The 19,019-nt window shown below is 41.6% G+C and overlaps 1 protein-coding gene and 1 pseudogene across 1 annotated transcript in view; one reads left to right on the forward strand and one right to left on the reverse strand.

The window, feature by feature from the left end:
* The window catches only part of megf10 (multiple EGF-like-domains 10), a 144,936-nt gene that overhangs the window by 36,521 nt on the left and 89,396 nt on the right, over positions 1 to 19,019 (forward strand). The gene's annotated exons all lie outside the window — the stretch shown is intronic.
* On the reverse strand, positions 8,927 to 10,386 carry LOC139348972 (uncharacterized; annotated as a pseudogene).

Consider the following 19,019-nt stretch of genomic DNA (forward strand, 5'->3'; position numbering starts at 1 on the left):
TTTCACAACCAAAGGTCTGGATTTTTTTTACAATTTGAGTATAAATTCAAATTTTTAATACTCGTTGACAGCCCTTGTCTCCATCAATATTACGTTCAAACATCCTTTCATCTGCAGTCACACATCCAAATAATGGTACAAATAGTATCTCGTAAGCAGTTTGTCACAGCTATTTAGATTCTGTGTCACTCCTCAAGCTGAAGTCAAGATGGCGACGCATACACAATGCAAGGCTCAGCGTCTCACTAGAATTCTCGATATAGTTATTATTTTCCAACTGGTTTCGAGCCTGTTTGCTCATTACAGCTTTGCAAACACTTCCTACGCCAGACAGCAACTTTTGGATCTAAGATTTCGATGCACAAGCAGTGTATTCAACAGACTTCAGCACCCCGAAGAGATTGCCAGGACAGCGAAGCAGACTGACTCAGCTACGCCGACCGGAACCGACCGTCGGTGGCATCGAGATTGTAAACAAAAGAGAGGGAAGCACTGACGTCTACGGACTGAGGTACGGCTAATCCCACACAGGCTACCACTACCCAGTATCTGCCTGGCCAGTGTTCGGTCCTTGGTGAACGAAATGTACAAACTATGACTTTGGATCACTACAATGTCATGATTTTCACTGAAACGTGGCTTAACAACAGCATGTTCACATCCTCTGTGATAACTGCAGTTTATATCCCCCCGGATGCTAATGATAAACTAGCAATGAAAGAACTGTATGCTGCTATCCACAAACAAGTGCACACGTGATGGAGCCATTATTATTCCTGAAGACTTCAAACACTCTAACCTTAGGACTATTCTCCCCAAATTTCACCAAAATGTCTCCTGCCCCACCAGAGGAGACAAAACCGCCACATGTAGCAGGGCATCCAGGCCATCACAGATTACCAGCCACAAAAGACAGCCCCACCAACCAACAATGCTTTCTGCCCTGATGAAGTCAACAACTTCTACACTCGCTTCGGCCGGGACAACACACAACCACCCAGCAAAACTGCCCCCCACCCAGATGAACAGCCCCTCATGCTCTCCACTTATGATGCTTTCCAATGGCTGCATGCTCAAGGCCTGTGCAGAACAGCAGGCTGGGGTATTCACTGACACCTTTAGTCTGTCACTGGCCAAGGCAGCAGTCCCCACGTGCCTCAAGACCACCACCATCATGCTGGTACCAAATCAGCCAGCTGCAGTGGGCCTAAATGACTTTTGCAAGGAGCTCGTCATGGACTACAGGAAAACCAAAGGCTGCAGTCACACCCCCATTCACATTGACGGGGCTGAGGTTGAACTTGTCTCCAGTCTCAAGTTCCTGGGTATCCACATCTTGGAGGACCTCTCCTGGACTCTTAACTCCTCCACCTTGATAAAGAAGGCTCAACAGTGCCTCTACTTCCTGAGGAGACTAAGGAAAGTTAACCTGGCTGGCCAAATCCTAGTTTACTTCTAACACTGCACCATTGAGAGCATCCTGACCAACTGCATCTCAGCATGGTACTACATCACCGGTGCCCAGCTAACTGCCATCAAGGACCTCCAGCACAAGCGGTGTCTATGAAGGGCATGCAGCATCAGCAGAGACAGCTTCCACCCCAACCATAGACTGTTTGCCCCCCTACCATTTGGTAGGAGGTTCAGGAGCCTCCGTTCCTGCACCTGCAGGCACAAGAACAGTTTGTTCCCCAGAGCTATTACCCTGCTGAACTCTGTCCCCCAGCAGCCCCCCTCCAACTCCTACCACCCTCCCACTGACACTGACACCCCCCTCTTACCACCTTTACTTTTTTTTTACTGCACTGCCACTTATTACCTGTTGCTGTCACCTGTTTACATACTGTGTTGCACATGCCTAATACTGTTTATACCTCATGCTAATTGCACTACTTCCATGCATTTATATTTTTGGATATTATGACTTTTTGCACTTAGAGATGCTAAACTGCATTTCGTTGTCTCTGTGTTGCACTCTGATGATGACAATAAAGTTTAATCCAATCTAATCTACTCTCACTAGAGCTTGTTTACAATTACCAGGTCAGTTGCTCTGACAACCAAAGGATCCTGAGATCTAACAATGGTCATCTCCTCTTTCTATGAATGATGTATGTGTTAGTGGAAACACTTAAGGTTTCCTTAACTTTCTGTTTTTGCTTCTTTGAGTTGTGTTATTTTATACTATAATTGCGCAAGCTCAACCTTAATTAGCCATCATTAGCACTCATTTGAAGTATGTTATGCTGAAGAAATGTTACGCTTTGTGTGTGGTACGTTTTCAGTTTGCAGACCAGAGACAATGATAAATTAACAATGGTAATTTATTTACGCAAACAAGAGCGGACAAGAAACAAAGCAAAGGTACGCTCAAAAAGAGTGGAAACAAACAAAAGGGCACCACGTAACAGGCAGGCAACACTGGCACAGATGGGGTTGTCAGGCAGAGAAGCACAGGTTAGTGGCAAACTAGCAAAATCCAACATCAATCAAAAAGACAGTCACAAAGGTACTACTCACACTGGGGAACACACGGAAGTACGCAGGAGAGATCTGGGGCCTGTTGCACAAAACTAGGAAATTAAGGAAATTAAGTCGGGATATATTGGTTATCCTGGCTCAATTTATCCGTGATTTATCCGTTGCACAAAAGCAGGATAGTTGAAAGTGGGATAAGTTACCATGGAGATTTATTCTGTGGAGCTAGCCTGCACCAGACCAGGCTAAGTTCCAGGATTTATTTAATCTCATCCCTTATCTCAGTCAGCAGTCATCACAAACGGAATCCAATAGTTATTCCACTGCCCACTACACATTGTTATCACATTCAACTAGATCCACACACACACAATACAAAACATAAGCATCATTAATTTCAGTTTTAATTAATATCATTCATTTCAATCATTGTCGATAAATGATTTGAGATGATGTTGAAATCATTAGATAGACAGTTTCCCATAGACTATATATAAAATACACATCCAATATAAATATAAATACACATCAAAGAGTAAGATGATGTTCCTTTATTGAATAAGGATAAATCAAAGCATCAGTTCCTTTCAAAACTGAAGTCACACCGTGACTCTACAAGATAGAAAGCACAGAATCAAAGCATATTATATAACACAAGAATAAATACACATTCAAAGATCTGTATATAATACACCCCACATGTCTGCACACTGAAATAAATATAGGACCAATCCTTACACAACAAATGAACAGACAAATGAATGGATGCAGTAGCCTCCCTGCAAGCTTGTATACACACAGTATACAGCCAATCATAAGAGGCCAAATCAATCTAAACTGAAACAAACAAAAAAACCCCCCACAAATTCCTCTGCCAACGCAGGCCATATTTAACTGAAATTCACAGCATGTGTCTCTGCCAATGCAGGACATATTTAACTGAAATTTAAAGAATGCATGTTAACAAAATAATTTAATACTGTCGTCATCAGGGAAGATGGCAGGATTGTCCCAGTCCATGGGTGATGGCCCTCTATCTATCTATCTATCTATCTATCTATCTATCTATCTATCTATCTATCTATCTATCTATCTATCTATCTATCTGAGTTAAGATCAACTTTATTTATCCCAAAGGGAAATTATCAAGGAGTTATACAGTCTGATGGAGTTACATTTACACAATTTCACTTACAATTTCAACTGATTCATAATCAGAGTACAACTACGTTTTCGGAAATGTTAATTGACTATTTGGATTGTAATTGTGATGTTTCAGCGGAGCACTGAGTGTGTATTTGTGCGCTACTTCACAGGAAGCATAGCGTGTAGTGTGCAACTAACTCTGTGTGATGTGATCAATAAAGTATGTTTCTTCTTCTTCTGCATTCAGGCTGTCTGCAATACTTTGCCATGCTTTCTGATAGTCACAAAATAAACCTGCAGTATGATAACATCTTCCAGAAGCAATTTACAGTGGGCAAACTATTACTATTATACTATGACAGCAGCCACAACATACAACTCTTTGAGCTAGTAGTCATAAAGTTGATCTAATAAAACAGGCAACAGTGCATGAGCTGTTTTCATTTTAGTCTCTCTTCTGTCTTGCTGCCACACTTCATAGATTAGGCTGATAAAAAGCACCAAAACTTGCTATGTAATTCTGTATTATGTAGAGCCTCTCTGATGTGCTCAGATGGCTTTGATACAAGACTCTTGAGGTTCAGACACTGTATTAGCAGCTGTGGATAGAATTAGTGAAGTTCTCTTCTCTTGTGTCTATCTTTTTGTTAGTTGTCAGTTCAAAGTCCTAGACCTCACCATATGTTTTCAGGCAAATGTTAGCACTGTACATCTGCCATAGTGATAGCTTGAACTCATTAGCATATTCATTTGTTGAAATATGAGCTATTTTGTTTGCACCAAACTTGCAGACAGTGTCCTCAGTGTCTATGAGAGACTGTTTTTGTTTCTTCTTATAAGCCTGTGAAAGTCTCTCCATATAGACCTACATGCTGATATGCATGAGGAGCCTACAGGGTGCGTCCCTGCTGTCTTCAGTATCAGGCTGTAATAAAGGAGCTCATTGTTAAGTCTGAGCCCTGGGCCTCTCCTGGCCTGCACTGGGCCCGTCTGTCTGCTCTTGCACACTCTGCACTCTGCTTTCATTTGTATAAGAGAAGTTTCAGTTGTTACAGTTGTCAAAAGGAACTTAATGATAGTACAGATGGCGTGGAAATGTGGTGCTTAATCATGGAAATTAGCGACTCGGCAACCATGAGGTCATTAATGTAATCTATCCGTTTTTTTCTTTCAATTTTTCTATTCTATTTAAGTGATTTACTGAGCAAAACAGGATGGCAATATCATATATGTTGTGAAATGATACAAGTTGTCGGGGCAAAAATGTTTTAGAAGAAAGAAAAAGATGTAGGTGGTGGTAAAAAGGTTTTTGTGCACTGATTCTTGTGCATTTTCCATGCAGTAGTGTTGCTATTGACCATAATCTTGACCTTTCCATTTGTGCTTAATTAATTTATCTACTGCCCTAAACAATGTTCCCCCAAATTTCAGTTTTACAGTTGTCATAATCCAGATACTTTCTAATCTCCCTATCCCAAATCTCTCAGCTGAAAGCCTGTATCCTACTGAAGATGCAAATCTACATAATCAAAACTGGTAAAGCGACTGCATTTATATAGTTCTTTTCTACCTTAATGGCTGAAATACAAGCTGATTACTGATGATTAGAGCCATAATGCACGGCACTGGCCTGCCCATTGGAAGCCACTCAAGGTTCTGCATCTTGCTCATGGGCAGGAGGAGTTTCCTTAGGATTAGGCACCAAAACTATTTTGTTAGATAAGTTCAAACTTTGACAGGACAGGAAAAAAGAAAAGGAGAGATAGAAAAAGAACAAATAGACAATAAAAAGGATACAAAATTGAACTGTAAGATTACGATTCAGGGCTGCACGGTGGCGCAACAGGTAGAGCGTGTGCCTCACAGCAAGAAGGTCGCCGGTTCGATTCCCGGGGCGGGCCTTTCTGTGTGAAGTTTGCATGTTCTTCCTGTGCTCTCCGGGCAATCTGGCTTCCTCCCACAGACCAAAAACATGCTCATTAGGTTGATTGGTGACTATAAATTGCCCCTAGGTGTGAGTGTGAATGGTTGTGTGTATGTGCCCTGCGATCGGCTGGCGACTGGTCCAGGGTGTACCCCGCCTCCCGCCCATTGACAGCCGAGATCCGGCCCCCCCGCGACCCCGAAAGGGATAAGCGGCATAGAAAATGGATGGATGGATAATGAAATTCAATAAAAGGTTATTTGGTTTGGTTTAGACTCAAAAACTACTTCCTACTACCAAAGTGCTTGTTTAGGTTTAGGTACTCAGTTAGCTATAGGCACCAAAACTACTTGTTTAGGTTTAGAAACAGGTCATCATTTGGGTTAAAAACATTACTATTGCCTATATTTTGTAACTTAAGTACATTAAGTAAGTTAAAAAATCAAAACATATGTAAAGAGCACCACACCATCATTTCTGTGAACTAGTTAAACGTCACTTATGAACAAAAATGTCTCCCCCCATATAAACACTGGTCGAGAGGACAAACTCCAGAGATTACAATATATGGTAACGTGACTGTGCTCTAATCCACATGTTGTTCTTGAAAACTGAAATCACATTAACATTAAATAACTGGCAGATATTGAAAGTTTAAATAGTCCTGGAGAAATGGGTAAGAGCACTCATTAATATCACATTTTTTGACAAAAAAAATGAAATTATGAAATATAATAAAATTATATATATATATATATATATCCTGGCATCCAGAAAAAGGCTTAGGGTTTAAAAGGTTAAGTTGAAAAACATGTCTGTGTGTAAATGGTGTTCTTGACAGAGCAACAAATTTAGTTATATTGGGTCAGTTACTTACAGCAGTCAACCACTGTTTGTTTTTAATATCCTCAACAGCCACCAAAGACTCATGCATTGACTGTGTTTTACAGGTCAATGGGCCCAAACGATATGTATGAGGATCAATGTGGGGGCAAAGAAAAGAAAATGGGGGAAGGCTGTGTTCAGGGGGAAGCAGGAATAATAGAAGGAGAAATCTGTGTGGAAGGAAATGACCTGGGGCACTGGAGCTTGTGATTTAGTACATATGATAATGACACAAGATACTTAAGTTCAGCTGTGAGAATAAAGCAATAACATGTACTGTATATCTTACAGAGTCTATGTTAGATCCTATTTTCTATGTATTAACTAATAGACCTACAGTAGTTAAAACAGCGTTACTTAAGTTTTTTGCTTTAACGTATCAGTATGAAGAACATGTTGACTGCACATGTATTAGCTATAGAAAACTAACCCTGTCAAGTGTTTAGATCAGTTCCCTATGAGCCTCTGTCTGTTTCCACTTTAACTTTGTCAAGGTTTGTGAACCATGTATATATTGTAATACTACGTATGTATTCTTCCTGGGGTCCAACAAAATTCTATGTACAGTAAGAAAGCAAAATAAAAATAAAGAAAAACAAAACAAAACAAAGGGCAGCTGAGCTTATACTAGATTTATCTTGTGCTATATGCCAATATCTTCTATCATCTATACACATATCCTCTCTCTCTCTCTCTCTCTCTCTCTCTCTCTCTCTCTCTATATATATATATATATGCACACACATACATACACATATATATGCATACACATACACACATGCATATGCATGCGTACTGTATTACAATATGCAAACATACCATATACATACACCATATGTTATTACATTATTATGATCTCTTACGCCATAACAATCATATATCAATATCTGTATCTTATAAAACCATATAAAATATATATTGATATTATAATACCATATAAAATATACTCTATACTATGCCTTAATACCATATAAAATATATATCTATATTATAATATCATATAAAATATACCATTTAAACATACATACATACATACATGTGTGTATTTATACACACACACGCATACACACACCGTACTATACCATATAGATCATATATTTATACACACACACATACATAACACAATTCCTTACTTAGATAAATGTTGTATGAATAATACTTTAATTTGATTTATGTTAGTTGTAAGTTTAATATGTCTAGGTAATAAATTCCATTCTTTCATGCCTCTATACAGAACTGTATATTCGATGGCGTTAGATCTTGCTTTAGGTAGTGAAAAGTTCCCAACAGTTGCATGCCTGGTGCTTTATTTATGATTTTCTGCACTAAAGGATAGGTTTTTGAACAAATCAAAAGGTGCTTTTAAAACAGATAAGTTTCTAATCACAATAATCAGTGAGTATAGGAGTCTGTCTTTGACCAATAACCAGTTGAGTTTTTTTGTGCATTGAGATGATATTTGTCCTGTTGTCACACTTGAGGATTGTGCGGGCAGCTCTGTTTTGTATACATTGTAGTTTGTTTAACATGTCTCCAGTGGTATTTTACCAAACTGCTGGGCAATAGTCGAGATGTGATAATATGAGTGATTGAATTGCTGTTTTCAAGATGTTTTGATTCATAAAGGTAGCATGTGTCCTCATAATTGATTTGTCTCTCCCCATCTTTGCAATCATATTACTAATGTGTTTTTTCCATGATAGTTTATTGTCAACTGTTATTCCCAGACGTTTGGTCACATGTACTTGGTTTACAGTGATGCTATTAACTTTGATATTAAATACAGAATTATTATCAATATTATGATTTGACCCTACAATCATGAAGTTAGTTTTCGATATGTTCAGGACCAGCTTGTTTGCATTAACCCATTAAACTACACTATTTAGCTCCTTATTTATAATAATTTCTAATTAATTTTTAGTTAGTGCTGATGCGCATATCGTTGAGTCATCTGCATACATCACTGTGTTGGAGTGAACCAAGCCGCATTCTGGATCATCTGCAAGGGTTTTAGCGAGCATGCTGAGAGACCTGCCACTAATGAATTACAGTAGTTGAGACGTGATAAGTTAATTGGTCATCAATCATGACACCCAAGTTTCTGGCAGATTTTGCGGGAGTGAGCAGAGCTGAGTCAAGGTGGATACTGATCTGTTGTTGTATAGAGGGACTGAGACGAGACTGTGGGGCCGTCTGGCGAGAACGAAAGGAGGAGCTGGTATCACCACCATATGAATGGTATGAGAAGCCATGTGAGCAGATGACTGCATGAAGTAAGGTGGTGTATATTGAAAAGAGGACAACCAGTGGGATTAAGACACTTCTCCCCTCCAAGATACTGCAAAGGATCTCCCTGAGAGGTAGGACTCAAACCAGCGGCTTGATTAAAGACTGTGCGCCCAAGAGTCTTGGAAAGGAAAGTGAGGAGTGAAATTGGCCTGTGATTTTCAACCTGAGCTGGGTCAAGTGTAGGTTTCTTTAGCAGTGGGGTTACTCAGGCTTGTGTAAAAGCAGTGGGAAACACACCCGTTGTGAGGAGTTGATCATGTGGATGACAGCGGGGATAAGTGTGGGCGAGATGGCCTGCAGGAGGTTGGAGGGTATAGGGTCCAGTAGACAGGTAGTGGGGTGAGAGTCAAGCAGAAGGTTGGAGACTTGCTCCTCTGTGACATGGAAAAATGAGGAGAGCGAGGCTCTGTTAGCTGGTGGTATCCTACTGAGTTGGTCAGGCTCAGAGAACTGGTTGCTGATAGTTGAAACCTTATCAGTAAAAAAGGCAGCAAAGTGATCAGCTGTGAGCAAAGTGGAGGGTGGAGGTGGTGGGAGGGTGAGTTGTGAGTTACAGTGGGGCAAAAAAGTATTTAATCAGCCACCAATTGTGCAAGTTCTACCACTTAAAAAGATGAGAGGCCTGTAATTTTCATCATAGGTATACCTCAACTATGAGAGACAAAATGAGAAAAAAAAATCCAGAAAATCACATTGTCTCATTTTTAAAGAATTTATTTGCAAATTTTGGTGGAGTAAGTATTAGTATTAGAGTAAGTATTTGGTCAATAACAAAAGTTTATCTCAATACTTTGTTATATACCCTTTGTTGGCAATGACAGAGGTCAAACATTTTCTCTGTCTTCACAAGGTTTTCACACACTGTTGCTGGTATTTTGGCCCATTCCTCCATGCAGATCTCCTCTAGAGCAGTGATGTTTTGGGGCTGTCGCTGGGCAACACAGACTTTCAACTAAATATTTTCTATGAATCCTATGAATCTCACGATACATGGCCCCATTCATTCTTTCCTTTACACAGATCAGTCGTCCTGGTCCCTTTGCAAAAAAACAGCCCAAAAGCACGATTTTTCCACCCCCATGCTTCACAAGTAGGTATGGTGTTCTTTGGATGCAACTCAGCATTCTTTCTCCGACAAGTTGAGTTTTTACCAAAAAGTTCTATTGTGGTTTCATCTGACCATAAACATTCATCCAATCCTCTTCTGGATCATCCAAATGCTCTCTAGCAAACTTCAGATGGGCCTGGACATGTACTGGCTTAAGCAGGGGGCACTACAGGATTTGAGTCCCTGGCGGCGTAGTGTGTTACTGATGGTAGCCTTTGTTACTTTGGTCCCAGCTCTCTGCAGGTCATTCACTAGGTCCCCCTGTGTGGTTCTGGGATTTTTGCTCACCGTTCTTGTGATCATTTTGACCCCATGGGCAGAGATCTTATATGGAGCCCCAGATCGAGGGAGATTATCAGTGGTCTTGTATGTCTTCCATTTTCTAATAATTGCTCCCACAGTTGATTTCTTCACACCAAGCTGCTTACCTATTGCAGATTCAGTCTTCCCAGCCTGGTGCAGGTCTACAATTTTGTGTCTGGTGTCCTTTGACAGCTCTTTGGTCTTGGCCATAGTGGAGTTTGGAGTGTGACTGTTTGAGGTTGTGGACAGGTGTCTTTTATACCGATAACAAGTTCAAACAGGTGCCATTAATACAGGTAATGAGTGGAGGACAGAGGAGCCTCTTAAAGAAGAACATACAGGTCTGTGAGAGCCAATGAGAGCCACTACTCATTTTCTCCTGATAATAAGTGGACTTAACACTTTTCAGATATGGGGAGAATGGAGACAGGAGAGTCTGAGTCCCTGAGGTCAGAGGGATCTCTGGTTTGGCTCCATTTTCTTTTGGCTGCTCTGAGCACCACCTGTTGCTCTCTGATGACACCGGTGAGCCATGGACTGGTGGGGGTTTTACGAGCAAGTTTGGATGAGAGTGGGCATAAATTGTTTAGAGAGGTGGTGAGCGAAGAGCAGAGTGCGTCTGTTGCCTCATTCATAGGGAGTGAGGAGAGAACATTGTGAGAGGGCATGGCTTGGCATGGAGAGTTCAGCCGGTGTGAGGGACCAGAGGTTTTGTCTGAGGATACAGAAAATTGAATAAAGAACTGATACATGTAAGGGGGTGACAGTTAGCTTAGCCATGGAGCAGTTTCAAATTGCAAGTTTAGAGTATTGTCCGCTTTGTGTGTGGGAGCTGTGGAGATGTGTTTCAGGTCGAATGAGGACAGCAGTGAAAAGAAGGCGACCCCATACAGTTTGTTAAGATGGATATTCATATCACCCATGACAATCAGTGGGGTGCCATCTTCAGGAATGACTGAGAGTAGCATGACAATCCACTGGTAAAACCTTTTCACAGTTGTTTCACTGGAACCAGAGAGTTTTACAGAGCTTATAGTTGGAGGAGCAGTAGCAGATGACTGTGCGTCTCAATTATCAGCTGGGCAATATTTGTACACAGAGAATGCCAGCAGGTGGGTGGACAGAAATGATAATGATAGCTTTGACATGAGAATAACATTACAGGCCAAAAGTTTGGACACACCTTCTCATTCAATGCTCAATGTTTTCTTTATTTTCATGACTATTTACATTGTAGATTCTCACTGAAGGCATCAAAACTATGAATGAACATGTGGAGTTATGTACTGCAGCACAAGCAGCATGGCGCCTGTGACCGGCACGGCCGCTGCCTCGGCGTCTCGTCTCCTAAATTTAATTCTTGTTCTGATACTTTCACGAGCCCTGTCAACCTGCACATCCAGCCTGAGCTATGATCGGACTACGCTGCTACAAATCAGGGATTCTACGGCAGAGTTTAGTGCAAATTGGGGCTTTAATTTCCTACCTCCGCTGTCTGTCTACGCTGACTTGTCTATCAGCGGGCTGTTGCTACCCTCACTCCAGAGAAGATTGCGGAAATGCGGATCCAGGGCCGGTGAGGTGGAGCAGGCCGCTTTCTCCCAGGTATGGCCGGGAGGTTATCACAAGCTACCTGCGTCCCATCTACCTGCAACCAGCCGAGGAGGTCAACGACCCTCAGCCCCTACCCCAACATTCCCAGGTATACCGCGGCCTCTGCCCTCAGCGTGTCATCGCTCCGCGGATCAGCTGTTTGTCTGCTATCAGATCTCAGCCAGCTGGCATTGACATCACGGTGTCTTCACGGTCTAGTATGGCCCTACTCAATGAACGCTCCATTGCAAATAAATCCCTCATCCTGTATGATTTGCTCATTCAGAAGGATTTTGACTTCTTATTCCTGTCTGAAACTGGAGAATTCATCCATCTAAAGGAGATGTGTCCCCCGGAATACTCGTTCACTGCCACACCTCGTCTCACTGGACGTGGCGGGGGGCTTGCTGTGGCTTCCGTGACCGCCTCAAAATTAGGTTGGTGAATTCTGACTGTTACCGCTCGTTTGAGCTTCAAGTGACAAAGATCAATGAACACAACCCATTTTATTGTATTTTAATCTACCGCCCTCCTGGCCCAGCTGCTGGGTTCTTATCAGATTTCACTGAACTTTTAACTTCTATTATCAAACTGGATAGGGTACTAATTATCAGTGATTTTAATGTTCATATTGATGATCAATCATCAAACACCGCTATGGAGCTCTTAAGCATTACTGAGTCTTTAAACTTTGTGCAACACGTCATTGGCCCCACACACTTAAAGGGACATAAACTGGACCTTGTCTTCTCACATGGCTTGACTGTTGAAAATTTACATGTGGAGGACCTTCTTGTCAGTGACCATAGCTGTATCTCTTTTGATACGGCATAAGTTGAGAAGCACCTGTCATGTATTGTTCAGGGAAAGAAACGTTTTATAAATCAGCCTGCTGTTGATAGTTTCATCTCACTGTTTGATGCAGAGCCTCCTTCAAACAATGATGATGTGAATTTACTTGTGCAGTGTTTTAATCTTCGATGCAAGTCTGTACTTGACAAAGTAGCCCCAATTAAATCAAGATCCACCTTTTTGAGGAAGCCTTGTCCGTGGATAAACGAAGAGATTAAAAATCACAGGAGATGCTGCTGCAAGGCAGAGCGGCTGTGGAAAGCTACGAAGCTTGAGGTCCACAGGTTGTACCTCAAGGATCTGAGATTAGCTCTAAACAACCTGCTAAAAAACGCAAGAGCTGCTTACTTTGTCCAACTTATCTCTTTTAATAAGAGAAATCCAAAGTTTCTGTTTGACACTAAAACAGCTCCATTATATCCCCTGATGTCCCCACGGCACCAGCCTCCTCTATGACTGATTGCAATGCCTTTGCCAGTTTTATGGTAAATAAGGTCAATGACATCAGGGCAAATATCCCTCGAAGTGATTTTAACCCATGCACCTCTCTGCCTCTTCAGTGTAAATAGTCTGTGTTTTCTTTGGTTTCACTGTCAGACATCAGTGCGCTCCTTGCTACCATGACGCCGTCCTCCAGCCCTCTGGACATACTTCCAACAACAACGTTCCTTAAAACTCTTGGCTCCATTGGCCCCTGCATTGTAGAGATTATAAATCAATCTCTTCAAACAGGTGTCATCCCCGCTTTTTTTAAACAGGCAGCAGTGGAACCTAAATTAAAGAAATCAGACTTGGATCCTGCCGATTTAAAAAAAACTATAGGCCCATTTCTAAACTCCCTTTTCTAGCTAAAATTCTGGAAAAGGTAGTAGCTGAACAACTAAACGCCTTCATGGATGAAAATTCATTCTTCAACACCTTTCAATCAGACTTCCGTAAAAAACACTCAACTGCCTTAATGACAGTTTCTAGTGATGTCATGATGGCAGCAGACTCTGGTCAATTTACAGTCCTGGTACTGCTTGATCTCACAGCTGCATTTGACACGGTGGACCATAAAATCTTATTAAATAGACTGAGAGACACTTTTGGGATTACTGGTACCGTCTTTGAATGGTTTAGGTTTTACCTGACTGACAGGAGTTTTTTGGTCCATGTCAATCATTTTTTATCTGACCCATCAGTTTTTGCATGTGGGGTACCACAGGGATCAGTCCTTGGCCCTTTTCTTTTCTTGCTCTACATGACCCCTCTTGGACAGATAATCAGTGAGTTCAGTGATGTCTCTTATCATCTATATGCTGATGATGTACAGCTCTACCGCTCTTTCAAGCAGACCGAGCTACATAAATTAGATAACTTAATTGCCTGCTTGACAGCCATCAAAAAATGGCTAAATAATAATCTCCTCCAACTGAACTCTGCCAAAACTAAAACACTGATTATTGCCCCTGACACTGTCATTCCCCTCATAAAGCAGTATTTAGGTCAATTAGGTCTCTCTGTCCAACCTAGCCTACATAATCCAGGAGTTTTGTTTGACAAGGACATGTCCTTGGATCACCACTGTAAACAGTTGGTGGAAAACTGCTTTCATCACCTGCGAAATATTGCAATTTTGAGGTCCATGATCTCAAAATCTGAAATGGAGATGATAATTCATGCCTTTGTCTCATCTCGTATTGATTATTGTAACACTTTTTTTATGTGCTTTAACAAAAAGCTGTAAATCGCCTTCAGACTGTACAAAACGCAGTAGCAAGGCTCATAACTGGCTCTAAAAAAAAGGGATCATATCACCCCAATTTTATACTCTTTACACTGGTTACCAGTTACTTTTAGGATTCATTTTAAGATTTTAGTTCTCACTTTCAGAGCCCTCAATGATCAAGCTCCTCTGTACATAACCGAGTTACTGAGACCCTACTCTCCCTCACATTCCCTAAGGTCATCAGACCAGAAACTCTTGATGATCCCCCGCACCAAATTTAAAACACGAGGTGATCGCTCCTTTCAGGCTAGTGCCCCTCGCCTCTGGAATGCAATCCCAGTGACCTTACGTTGCATTGAGTCCACTGAAGTTTTTAAGAGAGAACTTAAAACCTATCTTTTTAAACAGGCTTTTCATTGTTAATGTCTCTGGGGCCTCTTTGAGGTTATTTGTTGTTGTGTCGTTGTTTGTCTTTATGCTGTTGTCCAATATCCTCTGTATTTTATTGCTTTTATCTACACTGTAAAGCACTTTGTGATTGTTATCTAAGAAAAGTGCTCTATAAATAAAATTTACTTACTTACTTACTTGACAAAAAAAGGTGAAATATGAATTTTAACAGTTGTCCAATAGGGCTGTCGGCTGTGTATTAACCTGACTTCTGCACAACGCAACTGATGATCCCAACCCCGTTGATAAAGCAAGAAATTCCACTAATTAACCCTGATAAGGCACACCTGTGAAGTGAAAACCATTTCAGGTGACTACCTCTTGAAGCTCATTGAGAGAATGCCAAGAGTGTGCAAAGCAGTAATCAGAGCAAAGGGTGGCTATTTTGAAGAAACTAGAATATAAAACATGTTTTCAGTTATTTCACCTTTTTTTGTTAAGTACATAATTCCACGTGTTCATTCATAGTTTTGATGCCTTCAGTGAGAATCTACAATGTCAATAGTCATGAAAATAAATAAAACGCATTGAATGAGAAGGTGTGCCCAAACTTTTGGCCTGTACTGTGTATGATAAAATAAAGTACATGTGATCATCATAATCATCATGATCATGATGGTCCAAGATGGTCCAAGATGGTGCAAGATGGTGCCCCGCGAGTGGCACCTTGTTGCAGCCTGTTGCAGCAGTTCTGTCCGTCTTCCTTTGTATTAGTGTGTTTTTGTTTAGTTATTGTTCTTTCTCATGTTTTATCCATTACAAGTCTCAGTTGATCATGTGTGTGTATGGATGTATGGAACTGGTGAGACCAGGGATAGAGAGAGGGAGTACCGAGAGTGTGGCCTTATATGTTTCACGGTAAGTTGTTTGACGAAGATCATGCCTGACTGGCATGTTACGCTCAACAATTTTTGGGCAGAATCTGGACACTGGGAATGGGCAAATGAACTGATCCTGTTCTTCAACAGATTTGACTGTACCCCAGTTCCTTCCCCCACCCACCTGAGCCCAGACCTGACACTGCGACTTGTCCACACCCCCTCCCTCCCCCTCACAGCACCCCTGACATCAGCATGGACCATCGACGACCTCACCAACAGACCACAGTATGTGTGACTTCACAACTGCCTGTCCAATGTGGTAGTTTACAGCATGAGGGCTCCACAGGGGACAGTGTTCTAACCTTTCCTCTTCACTCTCTACACATCTGACACATCCAGAAGTTCTCCAATGGTACAGCCATTGCTGGACGTGTATCACTGGGGAACAAAGTGGAATACAGGGAATTTGTAATCAACTTTGTCAACTGGTGTGGACTGAACCACCTGCACATAAACACAAGCAAGACGAAGGAAATGGTGATTGACTTCTGAAAGACGGTACCACAGACTACACCGGTGAACATCCAGGGCTTGGACATTGAGATCATGGGGGATTACAAATACCTAGCTGCTCAATTGAACAACAAACTGGACCGAACAAAAAACATAGATGCCCTGTACAGGAGGGGCCAAAGGCGTGTGCACCTACTAAGAAGACTGAGGTCCTTCGGAGTACGTAGGACACTGTTAAAAACATTTTATGATGCTTTGGTGGCTTCTGCAGTTTTCTATGCAGTGGTCTGCTGGGGTTGTGGAACCTACCCCCTGCATGAGACAGTAGGGGGACTTAAGCAGCTCTTTCAGTAAGAGACTGCTGTGTGCAGTCTGTAAGAAAGAATACTACTGCATGTCCTTTATCCCAACAGTTGTCAGACTGTTTAACTGTAGCACTGTATCGATGCTATTGATTCTCAATTCTACATAATAAACCCACTTTTGTTTTGCACTACTGTTATCAATGCTAGTATCTGCTCACGTTATTCATTTCATCTGGTGCAAGTTGTATATTTCTCTCAACTGTACAATAACACTATTTATTATCCATATTGGCAACAGTACTTTTATAAACTGTATATATTGTGCAAATACATAATCCTAGTATTTCTCAAGTGCAACAATTCTTCTCAAGTACAATACAATACATGTCATAACTGAGTTTTCTCATAAGAATATTAGCAACAGTTCTGGCAGTAGATTTTTTTTTTTTAGATAATCTGTACAAATGTACAGAATGTGTTTATCTTGATCTCTTTATGTCTTTATCAATACAGATGACATACGTATGTAGTCTCTCTCTCTCTCTCTCTCTCTCTCTCTCTCTCTCTCTCTCTCTCTCTCTCTCTAATAGGAATAAACAGAGGATTGTGTCTGAAAACAACATTTTTCCAACTTTATTTTAAATGCATCAGTTGTTGTGCGTTTCCTGCCTAAGGCCTGTATGCCATAGGCCCACGTCTTCAGGATTGTCCGAAATAATTTTCAACCAAATTTGACACAAAACTTCCCTAGGCTATGCCTCGTCCAATGCCACTTTGGCAATACGCCAAAGAGTGCTTGCACTCCGACAGGATGGACACAAACAAGCCAATATTGCTGATTTGCTTGGAATATCCCACAGGTCGGTCTGTAAAATCCTCAAAGTTTAAGAGGAGGGTCATTTGAGGTCAGGAAAGTCTCCAGGACAACCACGACTGACTACCAGGTGGGATGATTGGCAACTGCTCAATCTGTGCCGTAGAAACTGGAAAATGTCAGTGAGCCACCTTCATCGTTTGTGGAGAAGACACCATGGAATCTCACCAAACTGTAAATCAAAGGTTGCTTCAGCATGACTACCAAGCAAGATGAGAGAGTTGCTCAGCTTCACTGGACTAGGGAACACAAAAGATTACGGCTTGGGCACTGGCGACACGTTATCTTTATGGACGAGAGCCGCTATATCCTTAAATCAAGACGGGTCTATGGGAACAACTTGGGGTGCAGCAGATGCCATGGCCCATTTGCTGCCCTGATATGAACCCTATTGAGCATGCCTGGGATGCCTTAGGCCTCAAATATACAGGCCTCATATATATATATATATTCTGTTCTATATTTTGTTTATATATATATTCTCAATATAAATATTTTGTTTTTATATTTGTTTTTTATATATATATAGTTCTCTCTCTTTTCTTTCTTTTCTAATTTTATTCTAATTCTACTCTTGTAAGGAGCACTGCAACAAAAACAATTTCCCCTCGGAGATAAATAAAGGATTTCTGATTCTGATTCTGATGTCTAAATATGAGGTCCTTAGATGGTAAATCCTCGGCCTCCTCCTCCTCCTCCTCCTCCTCCTCCTCCTCCTCCTCCTCCTCCTCCTCCTCCTCAAAGCAATGATGTACTCCATCGTTGCAGATAACGTTAAGCATTACAATGATAACATATGTATTTGGAATGAAATGACGTGGGTAATAGCAGACAACGATCATCACTTACGTTTTTTCCATGTGTCTGTCTCTCTCTGTCTCTCGAGTGCTTTGAGACAGATGCAGTATATATGCTCACACTATAGCACACTGACATTAACCGATTAGTTCGCATCCCTGTTTCACCTGTGTACATTCCGTCAGGGTGAGTGACCATTACGCATGCCGAACGCGCTTGCGATATCGTCAGATGAGATGCTGATCAAAATATAGGTCTGACTGTATGTGCTGACTCAGACAGTTGCATTGAATTGTCGCTGTTGCTAATTATTGATCGGAGTGTGCGTTCGATGACTGACCGAGCACTGCTGAAAACACCGTTAAAACCACGCTGCAGTCTTGTTGACGGTGTGATATATGGCATCATCAACCACGTTTTCAGTAGATAGCCGTTATTACCTAGCAGCTACCCATCCAGAGGGGTGAAAGACTGTAGGGATGCTAGAATTCGCCACGATGAACGAGTCATGTGGTGACCCGGGGAAAGTGGCATATACGTTTGTCACCACGCAATTTGAGTCACCGATCACCAAACATCCCTGTTTCACCTGTGTACATTCGGTCATGTTGAGTGACCATTATGCGTGCCGAATGCGCTTTCGATGTGGTCACATGAGAGATGGATCAAAATATATAAATTTAGGTCTGACTGTATGCGCTGACTCAGATAGTTGCATTGAAATGCGGCTGTTGCTAATAATTGATCGCAGTGAAATTCCAGACACTGTGGAAACCTGACTGTGAGGTGTTGGTGACGTGAGTGCACGACTCCGCCGGTTTACAAAAATCCACTTGCTCCGCTGGCGCACAGAGTTGCCCATCCTGGCGCACCTCTGTACGCCTCGGTGTACCAAAATACCAAATGCGCTGTGCGCCTGCCTGCACCGCTCGAAAATACTACTGCGCCGGCGGCGTCGAAAATAGA

Source organism: Chaetodon trifascialis, chromosome 20, assembly GCF_039877785.1.
Source record: "Chaetodon trifascialis isolate fChaTrf1 chromosome 20, fChaTrf1.hap1, whole genome shotgun sequence".
NCBI lineage: Eukaryota > Metazoa > Chordata > Actinopteri > Chaetodontiformes > Chaetodontidae > Chaetodon > Chaetodon trifascialis.